Source organism: Tenrec ecaudatus, chromosome 7 (assembly GCF_050624435.1).
Source record: "Tenrec ecaudatus isolate mTenEca1 chromosome 7, mTenEca1.hap1, whole genome shotgun sequence".
Classification (NCBI taxonomy): Eukaryota; Metazoa; Chordata; class Mammalia; order Afrosoricida; family Tenrecidae; genus Tenrec; species Tenrec ecaudatus.
In genome coordinates, this window is record NC_134536.1 from 95,159,800 (window position 1) to 95,176,827 (window position 17,028).

The 17,028-nt window shown below is 43.1% G+C and overlaps 1 pseudogene; it reads left to right on the forward strand.

The window, feature by feature from the left end:
* Positions 1 to 15,617: 15,617 nt before the first annotated feature.
* LOC142452860 (charged multivesicular body protein 1b-like) lies at positions 15,618 to 16,216 on the forward strand (annotated as a pseudogene).
* Positions 16,217 to 17,028: the final 812 nt, after the last annotated feature.

Here is a 17,028-nt window from a genome sequence, read left to right on the forward strand (position 1 = left end):
ACTGTCGGTCCCATTGTTTTTCCTCCAGATAGTTCATCCAGCCTGTCTTATTTAGACAGACCTGTGGAGACAATAACATGCATGAAAACAAGACAGAGGAAAACAAAGCAACAGTATCCAGCCAGACAGCAAAACAACAACAAACCACTGACGAAGAACAAAACAAACCACATCATGAAAGAAAAGCTTGTAGTTAGTTCAAGGATCGTTTGTTGGCCCTTTTTACATTAATGATACAAATACATTACATTTTCTGAATGGATATTTGCAAATTCTGCATAAATCATGTTCATGATTTCAATATAGACTATAATTGTTCTTTAACTTAAAATTGTCCGTAATATTTTAACGATAAAATTCATAAATTCTGTTGATTTTTAAAACTATTTCTGAGAAGACTTTAATAATCAACTATAAAGATGGTCATCTATGTTCTCTCTGAAAGTTCACTATTTTGGGCAAGAGTCTCGAACATAATTTTTTAACAAATATATGTGGTATTTTTCCTTCTGACCCATCTCTTCCTTTGACAGTGAAGTTTTAAAAAGGGGTAATCTATTCAACAATATACACATTTTGTTGGCAGAATATTACATTAAACACTGGAAATTCTTTTGGGAAAGTATTTAGGATGAAAGCAAAATACAATTACCAAAATTTTACTCAAGCATTTATAATATCTATAATATACATATTTTGTAATACAGATATACATTTATAATCATTCTCTGTTCTAAGTCTTAGCTACCTGGACCTGGAGTAACAGAAAACACCACAAGTGGATTTTTATTTACAAATAAGTAATAATAAGTAAATGTGGTAGTTACCTACTCTGGTGTCAATTTGAGAGGATTACAAATGAAGGGGTGGAGTCTGGCCTGTCAATCAAGATATACCAATGAGGCCTCTGTGTGGGCATGGCCTTCTCCTGAGAATCCTGGGAACTCCTGTATTTTCCTTCTGTCTCTCTCTCTCTCTCTCTCTCTCTCTCTCTCTCTCTCTCTCTCTCTCTCTCTCTCTCTCTCTCTCTCCTGACTCCCTGTGAGGCATCCCTGAGGAGATATCACATTGACCTACTCTGATGCAGCCCTGGAACCTGGAGGAGCCACGTGAAGACCCCTGCCAGCACTGAGATGCTTACAACGCCACTGGATCCAAAGACTTTCTACCCACTGGCCTGTGTTGTCCTGCATTTGGCATCATTGCATGTGTTTCGTGAGTCTGAAGAGGGCTTTATAGATCGGTATTGGACATATGAGCTAATAACCGACTTATGGGCTTGGATTATACTAAGTTGGGATGCTTTCTTAATGTACAATTATTACCTTTTATATAAAACTCTCTCATACACATATGCCTGTTTATGAATTTGTTTCTCTAGTCTACCCGGACTAACAGTAAATAATTTGTTTTCTCATAGTTCGTAGGCTTCAAGTCTAAAATCAGGGCATGGTCCTCGAGGCAGGTTCTTTGTCTATGTCTGTCTCCATTCGCTACAGAAAGTCTGAGTGCTTCCTGGTGTCTCTCTTCCCTTGTGAGTGCATGTGTTTGTATCTATTCTGCTCTTTCCATAACACAAAGTGATTAGGGCAGAGCTCAGCTCACTGTGGTATGACCACTTTCATAATAAAACTGCTATTTCCTGTAGGGTCATATTTACAAGTACAGGGGTTAGGATTTGAATACATATTTGAGGGAAATACAGTTCAATCTGAAACCAATAGTTACTATGTCCCTTTTCCTCTATACTTGCTATACTTAAAAAAATAATTGTAACCCCAAAACAAAATCAATGAGTGTTTTTTCCTCTCCCAGTGCAAGAACTGCTTAGATAGCTCAAAAACAAAAAACAAATACAAGCCCATTACCGTTGAGCCTATTTTACCTCAGAGCGACCCCACGTGGGTTTCGGAGGCTGCAAATCTTTATGGGAGCAGTTAACCTCCACCTCCTCCCATCAAGCAGCTTTGAATCGCAGGCCTTTCGCATTGACTTGTCATCTTAACAAGAGCTTTGGCAATGGTGAGCAGTCCAGTGGTGGCTGGACAGTGCCATGAAAGGCTTTCAGAAGTTCATGGGGAAATGAGATGAAAGGAGAATGCCATTCTTTCATGACCCTTCTAAAGCTCCCTCGTATTGCCGCCTACACAGAAAGTTAAAGACGCGCAGCTGCACCGGTTCTACTCTCATGTTTAGCTGAGGGGCTTTCAACTTCTTTAACAAGTGCTGGCATTGAGATTGTGTATATAGCTATTTAGCAAACATTCTCAGATGACAAGTTGCTTCTGACTCGTTGTGACCCTGCGCGCAACAGAACAAAGCACTCGCCGGGCTAGTGTCGTCCTCACAGTTGTGATGCGCGAGCCCATGGATGCAGCCACTGGTTGAAAGGTTTCCTCCTTGTTGCTGCTGGCTCTCTGACCAAGCATGCTGCCCTTCTCCAAAGTGAGCTCTCCTGAGAACATGTCCAGAGTACGAGAGACAAACATCTCACCGTGCTTGCCTCTAAGGAGCATTCTGGTTGTACTTCTTCCAAGACAGAAGTGCTTTTTCTTTTGGTAGACCATGATGCTTTCAATAGTCTTCACCAACACCATAGTTCAAATGCATCGTTTCTTCTTCAGTCTTCCTTATTCAGTGTCCAACTTTCACATGCATATGAGGCAATAGAAAAGACCATGGCTTGGGGCAGGTGCACCTTGGTCCTTAAAGTAACCTCCTTGTTTTTCAACATTTTAAAGAGGTCTTGTGCAACATTTTCATGGGAATGGAAAAATGAAACACAGAGAGCTCTTAAGAAATAACCTACCAAATGAAAAGAAAGAAAGTGCGAGCCTAAGTTATAAGTACCAAGGTCCCTCTGTAAAGGAGAGTCTGGTAGCACTGTTGGTTGAGTCTTGTATTGTAATTCAAACCCAGCAGCCACTCTGAGAGAGAAAGATGAGAACACCTGGTCACAAAGTCTTACAGCTTCGGAAACCCTACACAGGGTCAATATGAGTCAGAATCACATCGATGGTGTGTAGTTGTTGAAGGTCCCCGGATGGTACTCAGAAACCCTACGTCAATATGAGTCAGAATCACATCGATGGTGTGTAGTTGTTGTTGTTGAAGGTCCCCGGATGGTACTCAGAAACCCTACACAGGGTCAATATGAGTCAGAATCACATCGATGGTGTGTAGTTGTTGAAGGTCCCCGGATGGTAGAGGCAGTGTGAAATTTGCTAGTAGCTTAAAGGTTAGAAGTACAAACCGACTCAGAAGTGTCACCGAAGAAAGGCCAGGCAATCGGCCTCCATAAAGATTACAGCCATGCATACCCTAGGAAGTAGTTTTACTCCTTAACAAACAGGTTGCCATGAGTCAGAAAATGGATGCCATCGCATCAATGTTCTTGTTTTTGCGTGGATGCATAAATAATACGCAGATTATATCACCAGATCATTCGTGCTCCTGTATGATCCTAGTCTTGGAGTCTCAGTGTTTCCCGTTGTTTCTACTAGATCTCTCACTCACAAATCCAATCAATGCTATCTCCTAAATACCAGGGGGCTTCAAAAAGCTCATGAAAATTGGAATTAAAATAATAGAATTTTCTCACAATGTTTTGAAGGCCCCTCATCTTTTCCTAGTCCATTTATTTTTACTCATCCCTAGGGATCCTCAAAGGTCCAGCCAAGACACTTGCCCTTCCTGGTACCAAACATGCACCAAGCAAAGGACAACTTGCTTGCCTCTCCCATCCTGCCTCCCCTTTCAGCATTCCAGTCAGTACATTTGACTTCTCTCAACTTCTACAACATCCTGTGACCTCTGTGCCTTTCCACGTGTACGTGCCTTCCCCCTACAACAGGCAGTTCCTCCACTCTCTATTGAGACGGCATCTGACATGCTGAAGGCTCCTTCTGTGATCTCTCTTCTTTGGGAACCATTTCCAGATCCGTACTTTGGGGGTTAGCAGGCAAGGGTGCAGATCCCTGCTTTGGCTCCTGTCCTGTCCTTTCCATCATAATCGCCACCTCACTTGATGTGCTAGTCTGGGTACTTTAGAGAAACAAATCCACAGAAACTCATGTATAAGAAAGAGAGAGTTTTATATACAGGGTAAGTACACATCAAGAAAACATCCCAACCCAGTGCTACCCAAGCCCAGAAGTCCAAATCAACCCATCTCTCCGACCCCAAACCACAAAGTCCTCCTCCATCTCACAAAACAGACGCAATGATGCCCACTGCAGGAGGAAAGCCGAGTCAGTGAATGTGTAATCATCTCAGCGCAGACAGGGGTCTCCACACGGATGCTCCAGCACCCAGAGCTGCATCAGGGTAGGTCCACGCGGCTTCTCCTCAGTGATGTCTTGCAGGAAGTGAGCAGGGAACTAACTGGCTACAGCAGTTGCACCCTGGTCCGACCATCACAAAGCAAGAGACCCAAGAACTAGACAGGCAAGGCTCACTGAGCCATTTATCCCTCCTCCCTTCAATTAACCCCACATGTGTTTTTGGCCAGGTTGGCACCATAAACTCACTACCTCACTTAATTGCATCCATTTTTGAGTGGTTGAATGTATCTTTCTAGGTAGTACTCTGATGAGAATTCCCTGTGGGCAGGGGCATTGTTTTGTCTTCACTCCCAGGCTCCCAACTCCCCAAGTTCATCCCCAGGAATCCCCAGGTTCCAGTGCCCTTTCCATTCTCTCTCCCTAGTCTCCTCCCTGAAGCCCAGGGAATCTTTATCTAGCCTGGGAGGGGTCTAAAAACCTTCTTTTCTTACCCTTGCTGCTTTCTTCCACATAGTTTGTCTTTGCCAAGGCCTCACTGAAGCAGCGGAAGAATTGATCCCTTTGTCCTCTGCAGTCTGCTAGGTCATCCCTCTGCCAGGACAAGAGCGAACTGAATGGCAGAAAAGTAACTGTCAGGCCACCACACATTAATAACCAGCGCCTGACCAAAGGATGGCATGTGTCCCCGAGCCTTTGGACAGTGCTTGCTGCGGTGCGCGGTGCAGCCCTCTCCCGCTCAAGGGCTGCAGGTCTGAACCTCTGGCACCTGGGAGTTTTACCAGCTGACAGCCATCCGCTCCCAGTTTTCAGCGTTCTCTGAGAATTCATTTGGGCTGGGCTGTAGCAGCGCCTCCTTCTCTCTCACGTCCAACGACTGCTCTGTGCACAAGCATCCGTGTCAGATGACCCAATTAGCAAGGTAACTGCGGATTTACGGATGTCCCTTTACTATTATTACACGGTAGTGAACAGTGTCACAATGTCTCACCACGTCAAAGATTCGGTTTCTAGGTCTGACTAGCATCTGTCCCTCTCTCTCTCAACCCCACAGCACGGCCCCGCTGAAGCAAAGCCTCTGTTCATGTTCACAGACCCGGATAAGAACAGAGAGCCCAGAAAAGAAGGTAAGCACGCGTTTATACGAGTTTACTTACTAATTCATAGTCAACAGTTTCCTGTTTTCTCACATGTGATGAAATTGCTTAGTAGTGACTAAGCAAAAGTAAGCCGGTGTTTACCTTGCTTATTGGCTGATCCCTCCCTGACAAGTATAAAAGTGGACCCTTTGCTGTTGGGTGCTAAGGAGTCGATTTCAACTCCACGTGACCGAGCAAACGTGGCCAGAGGCTTTTCTAGGCTATCATCTTGTAGAAAGCTGTTCGCAGGTCTTCCTCGCAGGGAGTCAGTGGTTCAGCTCAAACCACTAACCTTTGGGTTAGCCGCCCGCGGTGCACTTAGCAATTGCACAACCAGGCCCTTTGTGCCCTAACCTGAGACCCGCAGCGTGGAGGCCTTGTGCCTGCATCACAGGTGCATCACAGGTGCATCACAGGTTACCTTCTTGTGGATGCCATTCTGCTTTATCTCCTTCCCCTACAAGGGCTTAGCTCAAGAATTCCCCCCATGAGCTTACTGAGGACAAAGATCTCAGAACCAGCCTCCTTCCTGGGAAGCTTATCCTGCAGCAGCCAACTCTTAGACTCGGTGATTATCATTTCCTTACATTCATCCAGTTCCATTTCCCCAAACCTCAAAGTGGCAGGGAATTCTGTTTGCTTGGAGCAAATCATGCGAAAGGAGAATTAGAGTTTATTTCGGTGAATTGTGGATCTGAAAGAGAGTCAATGGGAACATTGTTACTAGGAGAGAGAGAAAGCAGGGGAGGCAAAAGTTTGCTTCTTTCTTGCTGTTGGGGAGAATTTTATGCATATATATACTGGGAAAAGTTGGAAGATTAGAAATAAGGTGTGTACAATCCCTGAAGGCAAAGCGGGTACATAAGCAAATGTGGTGAAGAAAGCTGATGGTGCTGGCTATCAAAAGATATAGAGTCTGGGTTCTTAAAGGCCTGAAGATAAACAAATGGCCAGCTAACTGAGAAACAACAAAGCCCCCATGGAAGAAGCACACCAGCCTTTGAGACCCCAAGGCGTCGAAGGCCTGAGGCATCAGGCATCAAAGACCAAAAAAAACATAGCACTGTGAATGAGGGGGAGTGCAGAGTGATGACCCATGGCCCATCTGTAGGCAATTAGAAATCCCCTTGCAGAAGCAGAAGGGTCAGGGGAAGAAGACAAGCCAGTCAGGGTGTAGTGTAGCAATGACAAAACATACAATTTTCCTCTAGTTCTTGAATGCTTCCTCCCACCCACTATCATGATTCCAGTTCTACCTTACAAAGCCAGCTGGAGCAGAGGATGCCCACTGGTACAGATAGGAACTGGAAACACAGGGAATCCAGGACAGATGAACCCCTCAGGACCAGTGGTGAGAGTGGCGATTCCGGTAGGGTGGAGGGTCTACATATAACAGAATCTATATATAACCTCCTGCCTGGGGGATGGATAGCGGAGAAGTGGGTAAAGGAAGACGTCAGATAGTATAAGATAAGACAAAATAATTAGGGTTCATGGGGGAGTGGGGATGGAGGAAGGAGGGGGGAAGTGAGGAGGGAATACCAGCGGCTCTAGTAGAAAGCAAATGTTTGAGAATGATGAGGGAAACAAATGTACAAATGTGCTTGACACAGTGGATGGATGTGTGGATTGTGATAAGCGTTGTACAGAGCCCAATAAAATCATTTAATTTAAAAAGTAAGGTATATAAATTGAAAGGTGAAAGTAAAAAAATGACACATTATGAAATTCTCTAAAAATAACTTTAGTCATCTGGAGAGTAAAGCTGATGCTTGTTATATAAAGTATGAATTACAAATAACCAGATTTTTAAGCCAATTGATTTTGACTGTGCATCTGGAGCAAATCAAGTGAAAAAAGTCAGGATTGTGAGAAGCAATACTCACTGTGCCCTTTGGTGCAAAGGGATCATGTTGATTTCCACCTGGGCCCTGGAAGCATCTGAGCCGGGACGAGGCAAACTACTCTGCTGTGAGTTATTTCGAATTTCCTTAGCTCACACAATTCTACTTCTAATGCTAATTTTATGTTTCTTATTTTGAAATGTTATCAATACCTACTGCTGTCAAGTCAATTCTAACTCATAGCAACCATATAAGATAGAGTAAAACACCTCCATGGGTTTCCAAGTCGGTAAGTCATTAGAGAAGCAGGCTGAACTGACTCATCTTTCTCTCTCAGTGAACTTAGTGTGTTTGAACTTCTGACTTCTTGATTAGCAGCCTAACAATATATTGCACAACCAGAGTTCCTATATTAGATTAATAATCCTTACTAAATACTAACTTGAGGGCCTGAGCAGTACACTGTGTTTTGTTTTGGTTTATTTGGCACATTTATATATGCATTTATCTGTCCTTTTGTTTAAGTTCCCCCTGGGATATATCACATCTGAGTGTCACACACTGAGTGGTAATACTCGGGCTATAAAGGAGACACGTTGATTTTCTTTGATCTGCCCTCAAATTCACACCACACTTACCCCATGTTAATAAGAGTTCAGAAAGCTTTCTCTTCCTTGTTGAATAATTACAAAACAGAGTGGATAATATCCAAGTATGTGGTCTAACAGCTCTCTTGAGCATTGCCTCATTACTGATGTATAGTACACTCAAAACACATCTGTAATCCCAACCCTCTCATGAAGGACAAGAGCTCTTTCCATACTGTTGATAAATTTCTTTTTGTAAGATCTGGAGTCCACCTGGATGGAAGAAGCACACCAGCCTGTGTGATCATGAGGTATCAATGGGATCACGTATCAGGCATCAAAGACCCAGAACAAAAAATCATATCAATGAGGTATAGTGCAAAGTGGAGAACCTGAGCCCATCTGTAGACAATTGGACATCCCCTTACAGACGGATCACAAGGAAGAGACAAGCCAGTCAGGATGCAGTACAGCAATGATGAAATATACAACTTTCCTCTAGTTCTTGAATGCTCCCCTACCCCACCCCACTATCATTATTTCAATTCTACCTTAAATATCCAGCTAGATCAGAGCATGTACATGGGTACAGATAAGAGCTGGAAACACAGGGAATCCAGAACAGATAAACCCCTCAGGACTAATCATGATAGTAGCGATATAAGGAGGGTAAGGAGAAGATGGGGGCGGGGAGCTAGGGGGAGCTGATAATAATCATCTATATATATTACCCCCTCCCTGGAGGATGGACAAAGAAAAGAGGGTAAAGGGAGACATCGGTCAGTGTAAGGCATGAAAAAAATAATAATTTATAAATTATCAAGGTCCATGAGGGTAGGAGGATGAGGGAGGGATGAGGGAAAAAAAGAGCTGATACCAAGGGCTCAGGTAGAAAGAAAATGTTTTGAAAATGATGATGGCAACAAATGTACCAATGTGCTGGACACAACGGATGGATGGATGGATTGTGATAAGAGCTGTGAGTTCCCAATAAAATGATTTTTAAAATGTTTTCTTTTTGTCTTTAAAAAAACACACCGGTGCAATTATATTCAGCACATGAAATCTAAAAGAAATTGATAATAACCATACTTTATAAATGCTTCCTAGTTGAGTGAACTACACCATGAGGGGCCATATGTAACCTCCTCTGGCTTCCCTGCTGCCATGTGGCAGGGGTCAGACATGCCTCCACGCTCCCTCTTTCCTTTCCTACTCTGACGCCTGCCGTTCAACCCCACACTCTACGGCTATGCTGGGTTTGATAACTTGTTGTGATGGCCACGCAGAATTCACAGACAATACTCACAACTATGGAGGCTTATTAAAGAAGTTAATAGGTGACCACAAGTCAGGATCATGGAACAGTGAAAATGCAGCGATTGATCCACATCAACAGCTCTCCTCATCCAACGTGCACGTCTCTCTTGTCTTCAGCTTCTCAGCCATGGGGAGCCTTGGCCTCTGTTTCTGTGCACCAGGATCTGCCTGTTACTCTGTCTCATGGTCCTGTAGCCTCAGCTCTGCTCCTCCGGCGCTGTTGCATGGTCTCGGCGACACAATCTCTGGGACCTCTGGTCCCAGCCTCAGTCACTCAGACAGTGATTCGGAATGTGCTCTTCCAAGGGTCCTGGGCTTTCTCTCTCTGCTCTAGCTTCAAAGATGGCTCATCCTGAAAGCCAGGGGGATGGTAACAAAAACTGATCAATCTGCCCTATTAGTGTTGCACAAGCCCTATTTGTACAGCCCCACCCAATCATTTCACTCCACCACACCTGTGTTCGGGGCTACTACCTGTTTGCTGGTCTTTTATATTGTGGTGACTTGCATGGTGCTATGATTCTGGAATTTATACCAATGACATTTCAAATACCAGCAGGGTCCACCCATGGTGAACAGGTTCAGTGGAGTTTCCAAACTGAAATAGGCTAGGAAGATCTGGTGATATACTTTTAAAAATTAGACAGAACCCCTATAGATCACAACAGAACATGGTTTATTATAGTCCTGGAAGGTTAGCTCCCTGGTGACTTTCCCCAACAATGAGTTCAAGTATATCATTGACCATGACAGTGGCACCCAAAACCAACCCAAACTTACTGCCATTGACTCAACACCAACTTCCAGTGACCTTATAGGACAAGGTGGAACAGCCCACTGTGAGTGTCCCAGACTGTAACTCTTTACGGGCGGAGAAAGCTCTTCTGTGGAGCAGCTGACTGTTTCAAACTGCTGGCCTTGAACTTGGCAGCCCAATGAAGGTGTAACCACTTCCCAGCCGGACTCCTGTCAACAATGAATGGGACTGGACCTGCCAAGGTCTCCTCCCGTTGCTCCACGCGAGACTGAGCCAACTCAAAGGCGGCTAACGATGTTAGTGCTCTAGGCACCATGCTGAGTCTACCACACGTATTTGGCCAACTTATTCCTTATAAACCAATGAGATAGGTTTTAATGGCCCACTTTTGATAATTAAGAAAACTGAGGTTCTGAGAGTCTTAAGTAATTTGCCTCAATTCACATTAGAAAATCTCCTCTTTCCCCTTAGCTTTCCTTCTGTTTAAATAACCTAATTGCGTAGCTTTCTCTCCTCTCCACTTTACACTACTCCCCACTCCTTCCCCTGCTACACACTGGCTGTCTCCTCCTCACCGTCTATCTGTACACGGCACTCTCGCTCAGTGTTATCTCGGAGGCCTTGCTCACTGAAAGACGGACGGGCTGCCGAATGAAATCACAGAAGGCAGAGATAAAGCATCTCATCTTTCTCTCCTAAGCCTTTGATCTCTTCAACTTCCTTGTCCATGAGTATGTTCAAGGTCTCCAGTTCCATCAGAGCTAAAAATAATGCACCATGTGTGGTATCCCTGAGTGGCATTTTCTGGAACTTGAGTCTGGGTAAGAACAACTGGGGAGACAGGATGACCAAATTCTGAAAATGGGTGTGAGAACGCCTTATCCTCTGCCCTGTGCCCACTGCTAAGATGCTGCAATTCCGTTTTCAGACCCCAGAAAGTGATCATAGGCTTTCTTGGAAAAATCAGTGCAGAAAGAATTATTTCTGTTTGTTCCCCTCAAAGAATGTGGTTTAGCAAGTTGTTTCAAGAGCGTGAAACAAATTTATTCACTGAGGGTGTAATGTAATTCAAGATGTATCTGTCAACCACTCCATTATTCCAAGTAAGCCGAAAAGTTAGTTAGAAGGAAATGTTCACTAAACTGCTCATGTTTGATAAATATAATGAAATTAATTGCAAATCGTTGGAGGAAATTTTCCTCTCAAACAATATTTGGTGACCATTTTGAAAAGATTGTATTAAAAAAAAGACTTCTTGTCAAGCTAAAGATGGAAATACCTAAGTCCATATTCCGCCTAACTTTTGGTGATGATGTAGGATAGACATTATGCTGCTATCCACACGGTCAGCTGTTCAAGCCCACCAGTTACTCCTCAGGAGAATGATGAGGCTCTCTGCTCCCATGAAAATTTAGTCTCAGAAACACTCTATGAGGTTGCTATCAGTCATAATCAACTCAATGGCAGTGAATCTGGCTTGGTTTGATTCTGATAATACAAAATATATTTTCCCACAATAAAAATTAAAGTGTCATTTTTTTTATGTAGTACTAATACGTTTGAGGAGCCCTGCTGGTGCAGTGCTTCAGCACTCCATGACTGAACTAAAGATTGCTCATTTGAACCCACCATGAGGTTTCAGGGGAAAAAACATGTGGCAATCTGCTTCCATGGAGAGTGTCGCACAGAAAACCCTTTCAGACAGCTATGCTGTCATATCGTGTGGCTATGAGTCAAAATTGACTCAAACATCACCAATATGTTCACTTCTAAAACTTTAAAGTGATGCAAAGACATAAAACTTATATGAAACCCCCACACTGAGCAAACTAAATTTTGTGACCAGAATTTTATCTGCCTTTTTGTACTCATGGAGGAGGTCCGGTGGTGTAGTGGTTATGTGTTAGGATGCGATCCCTGTGGTCAGCGGTTCCAAACCACCAACAGCTCTGCAGGAGAAAGACTGGGCTTTCTACTCCCCTAAACAGTTACAATCTGGAAAACCCAGAGTGCTTGTTAGGGGTCAGCATTGACTCGATGGCAATGAGCTTGGGTTGGTTTTGTATTCCTACCATCCTGGGAGCATAGTGGTTATGAGTCTGGCTGCTGGCTGCAAGGTCAGCAATTTGAAGCCCCCAGCTGCTCCGCAGAAGGAACGTGAGGCTTTCTCCTCCCAGAAAGAGTTACAGTGTAGGAAACCCACGGGGGGAGTTCTGCCTTATCCTGTAAGGGCACTGTGAGTCACATTCGACTCAATAGCAGTGAGTATGTTTGTATGGTTTTTAGTTTTGTGCTCAGATACACCTCTAAAATTAAGTCAATCAGTTTTTCTTGTCACTGGAAATTTAGAAATGGCAGCCACTGGGGTCCAAAAAAATTGAGGAGTAAACTTTCAGAAAGCTTTTTCCCTACTCTAAAGAATTAACTCATATGCATATGAAAGTTGAACATTAAATAAAGAAGACCAAAGAAGAATTGGTGTGTTTGGATCATGGTGCTGGAGAAGAATATCGAAACTACCATGGACTGCTAAAAGGACAAGCTGATCTGTCTTAGAAGTATGGCCAGAGTGCTCCTTAGAGGCAAGGACAGTGAGCTTTGTCTTCTTATCTTTTGGACACGTTGTTAGGAGATCCCAGTCGTAGAGAAGGACATCAGGTTTTGGAAAGTTGATGGGCAGCAAATGAAGCAGGTCCTCAAAGAGACGGATGGAGACTGTGGCTGCAGCGATGGGCTCAAGCAGAGCAATATTGTGAGGATGGCACAGCGCCAGGAAGTGTTTCGTTCTGTTATGCATAAGGTTGCTATGGGTTGGAACCGATTTGTTGGCACCTAACAATAACAACAACAAGGAAGGGTCCACTGAAAGATATTGGCTCCTTTTCTCTTTTCCATTGTCAATGGTAGTTGCCACTTCCAGAAAAATTTCTATAGCCATCTTGATACCAGCCTCAGAAGGAAGCTATTTCAAAAAAAGAACAGGGATGAAAGAATCATAGAAAGATGAATGTTGTGAAGAATCATAGAAAGACATTCTGGGATGTCGCTCTTATGGGCCATCCTGACTCTGGACTTTATGTATGTGAGCCTATAAATGATCTTATTGCTCAAACATCTCTTACTGGAATTTCGTGCTACTGACAGCTGAATGCATCCTACCAAACACATTATCTTTCACCACAAAAGAGATTTAACTCTTCTAAAGGGTCAACCATGTATTTTCTGAACGACTTCTAGGTTACCAACTTATTTAGAAAGTCATCCCCAATATATAGGATATGCATATGCTCTCCTAAATTTTTTCTTTACGTCTTCATTATTATATTTAAATTTTTTAATTTTAGTCCAGTATTTTTCTATGTTCATCATTGTTTTTCAAATGGATAGCTAATTATACTAGTACTGTTGATGAAATACACAATTTTATTCCCTTTGAAGTGAAATACCACCCCTGTCTGACATTCAGTTCCCATGTATTGTGTAATTCTTATACTAGTCCACAAATTTGTTAGCCTTTCCCTTTCCTAACACCCAACTATTTTAACTAAATTGCCTTTATAATGTATTTTAATATCTGGCAAAGATTCCTCCTCATTATTTTTCATGTTCATACACTTGTGGCTTCTCCTGAGCATTTATTCTTCTATGTAAATCATAAGATAATTCAATTTTCTAAGACTATAGAGATATTAATTTGAATTTCATCAAATGAGTATAATAAATTGAGCAGAATTGACATACTTATGATATTAAATCTTCCCATGCAAGAACTGGTTATATTTTTTCATTTGTTCAGCTCTTGATGTAGCCCTTCAGTAAGATTTTATCATTTTCTTCCTATAATCTCTGAACCTTTCTTATTAAATATATTTCCATGTATTTTTAAGTTTCCCTGCTATTGAGACTGGATTGTTTCTCCCATGTCAAATTCTAGATGACTGTTGCTGATATAGAGTCCTACTATTACTTTTTAAATAGGTTATTGTCTGCTCAGGTACTTCACCAGATGCCCTTATAGTACTTACAAAATGAAGTCTTTTGGTTTGACTTTTATTCTTGGTTTTGCACAAGTATTATTTGTCATATTTAGGTGATTTCCTTCTATATCTATATTAGTAGGAATGACTGCTGAATTTAACCAAAATGCCTTTGAGTTTGTAAATCCTAGTAACAGGATTTTCAGTCATGAATATACTGACATATTGTATTATTAAGGTTATCACCTTACATTTTGGAAATTAATTATGTTAGATCACCGATGATATACTTTCATTTGCTATTTTTTATTTTAAAGTTCACACATATGTTCATTAAGTATTATTAGATTATTGCTTTATTTTTCTGTTATTACTTTCCAGCCTTAGTATTCACATTATGCTGGCTTAAATGTACTGGAGAGCTTGATTGGTGTTTTTACATGTTAAAGTCATTTAAGTAGTATTAAATCACTCACGACATGGATGGAGAACATTATGTTGAAAGAAATTAGCCAATTACATAAGGATACATAGTATGTGAGGTGTGGTAGTTACATAATCTGTTGTCAATTTGAGACTTGAGTGAATGGGTAGAGTTTACCCTGTCAATCAGGTCGCAGTTTGATCACCTCATTTGTAGGTGATAAGGAGATATATAACTCGCTGGAGCCAGGACACACGCTCACTCCCTGAGAGACTCTCTACTGACAAGACACATGGAACTATGCTGATGGCAGTCAGAGCCCTGGAGCCAGAGGAGCCAATGTGGAGACCCACACCAGCACTGAGAAGCTTCCACCACCACTGGATCCACTAGACTTCCTACCCACTGGCCTGCGATCTTCCTGCACTCGGCATCGTTGCATGCGTTTCATGAGTCTGAAGAGGGCTTTATAGATTGTTATTGGACATATGGGGTAATATCAGACTATGGACTTGATCTGGACGGGGATGAGTTGTTTTCTCAATATCCAACTGCTCTTGTGTATACAGCTCTTTCTTACGCACATATGAGTGCCTATGAATTTGTTTCTCTAGTCAACCTGGACGGATACGTTAGGCCACTGTTCTAAGGAGGAAAAAGAAAACAAGATAAAGACTTCCATACCAAAGGGTTTGGAGAACACCACTGGGGTAAAAACAAGGAGGGAGGATAAAGCAATGAGCTAGACGGTTGATGAGTGTTCTTGGGTGAAGTGGAAGATGGTGAGCCACAGGAGGGAAAAGGGAAATCGAGGACCCAGGAAGGCGTAACCTGATTTGGGTGTCAAGGGGTGGGAAGGGTGATTAGTAGTTTAGAGTGTGAAATACAAAGTTAACCATCTGAAATGTAAACTCCTACCTAAGTTACAATTTTAAAACTTTTTAAGAGAAAAAAATATTTCCCCCAAATGTCAATAAATAGATAACATTTAATTATTTATACATTAAAGGAATTAAAATAGACTAATGCTTTTTAGCACAATAAGCGCTCCACAGTCACCTCTTGACAATGCTGATGAATGCATACATGCTAAAATATTATAATTAGTCAATGCAAAAAATAAAATATGTATTTCAAGATGAATTGAACAGAAATCAAAAGCAACTTGGCTCTCCATGTTTATTCCACAATGATAAGTAGAGACAAATCTTCCATTCCCTCCTCCACCTCCTCCCCCCCGGACGCGCCGCTCTAGACCCCGGCTTCGGACTGCTGGGGGCCACCAGACCATGTCGACCATGGAGAAACACCTGTTCAACCTCAAGTTCGCGGCCAAAGAACTGAGCCGGAGTGCCAAGAAATGCGACAAGGAGGAGAAGGCCAAGAAGGCCAAGATCAAGAAGGCCATTCAGAAGGGCAACATGGAAGTGGCGAGGATACACGTGGAGAATGCCATCGCCAGAAGAACCAGGCCGTGAATTTCCTGAGGATGAGTGCGCGGGTGGACGCGGTGGCCGCCCGCGTCTAGGCGGCGGTGACGATGGGCAAGGTGACCAAGTCGATGGCAGGCGTGGTGAAGTCGATGGGCGCGACGTTGAAAACCATGAACCTGGAGAAGATCTCTGCCTTGATGGACAAGCTCGAGCACCAGTTTGACACGCTGGACGTCCAGACGCAGCAAATGGAGGACACGAAGAGCAGCACGGCGACGCTGACCACTCCCCAGAGCCAAGTGGACATGCTGCTGCAGGAGACGGCCGACGAGGCCGGCCTCGACCTCAACATGGAGCTGCCTCAGGGCCAGACTGGCTCCGTGGGCACGAGCGTGGCCTCGGCCGAGCAGGACGAGCTCTCCCAGCCGCTGGCCCGCCTGCGGGACCAGGTGTGAATCCGGAGCCGCTCGGCCCGCGCCTGGTTCAGGACCGCTGCCACTGCCGCCGCCTGCGAAGCTCTCTTCCGAGAGACGCTTGCCAACTAGAGATTCGGAATCCACCGGAGCGCGGAGATGCTCGTTGTCTACACGCGTCGATCTTTGGGCTCACAGCCACCTCTAAAATTCCAGGCTTTCTTTGCTCTGGACTGAATTTTATAGTTCCGTATCACTTGTGATGATGTGTATTTTTATAGCTGCCTTTGACAGAAAATTACTGCTTAGTTTGGGGGTCTCTAGATCTACGCAATTGGTCAGAACTCATTTCCGTGTCCCCCGTTGTATGCCCAGAATTATCCAATCGAAGGTCTGTGTCTCTTTTTTTCCATGTTAATTGTTATTAAAAAGATTAACAGGCGGTGCATAAAAGTGTAGAGGGAGGGAGATTACTTATTTTGATGACATGGCTATGAACTCTTCCCGCCTCGTCCTTAAATAGATTGTTCTGTTTTTCTGTGTGTTTTGTTTGTTTTGCCACCAAAGTGAGACCACAATTTGGCCTCTCACATTTTTGCTAACATGACCTTAACACGTTTTTGCACACTACTGTTTACATTCTGTAAATTTGTTTCCATGCAATAAAAAGCTAGGTGGGTTAGTTGTACGGACCTGGAAATAAAAATGCCCCATAGCCTCAGTGCATTTTTGCTGTCTTATATTTTTGGTTTACCAAATTATGATTTTGAAATACACTTGATATTTCTTTCAAATGAGCTTAACGTTTGTTATTTCAAATGAGCTATGTATTTTGAGTTATTTTCCTATTTCAA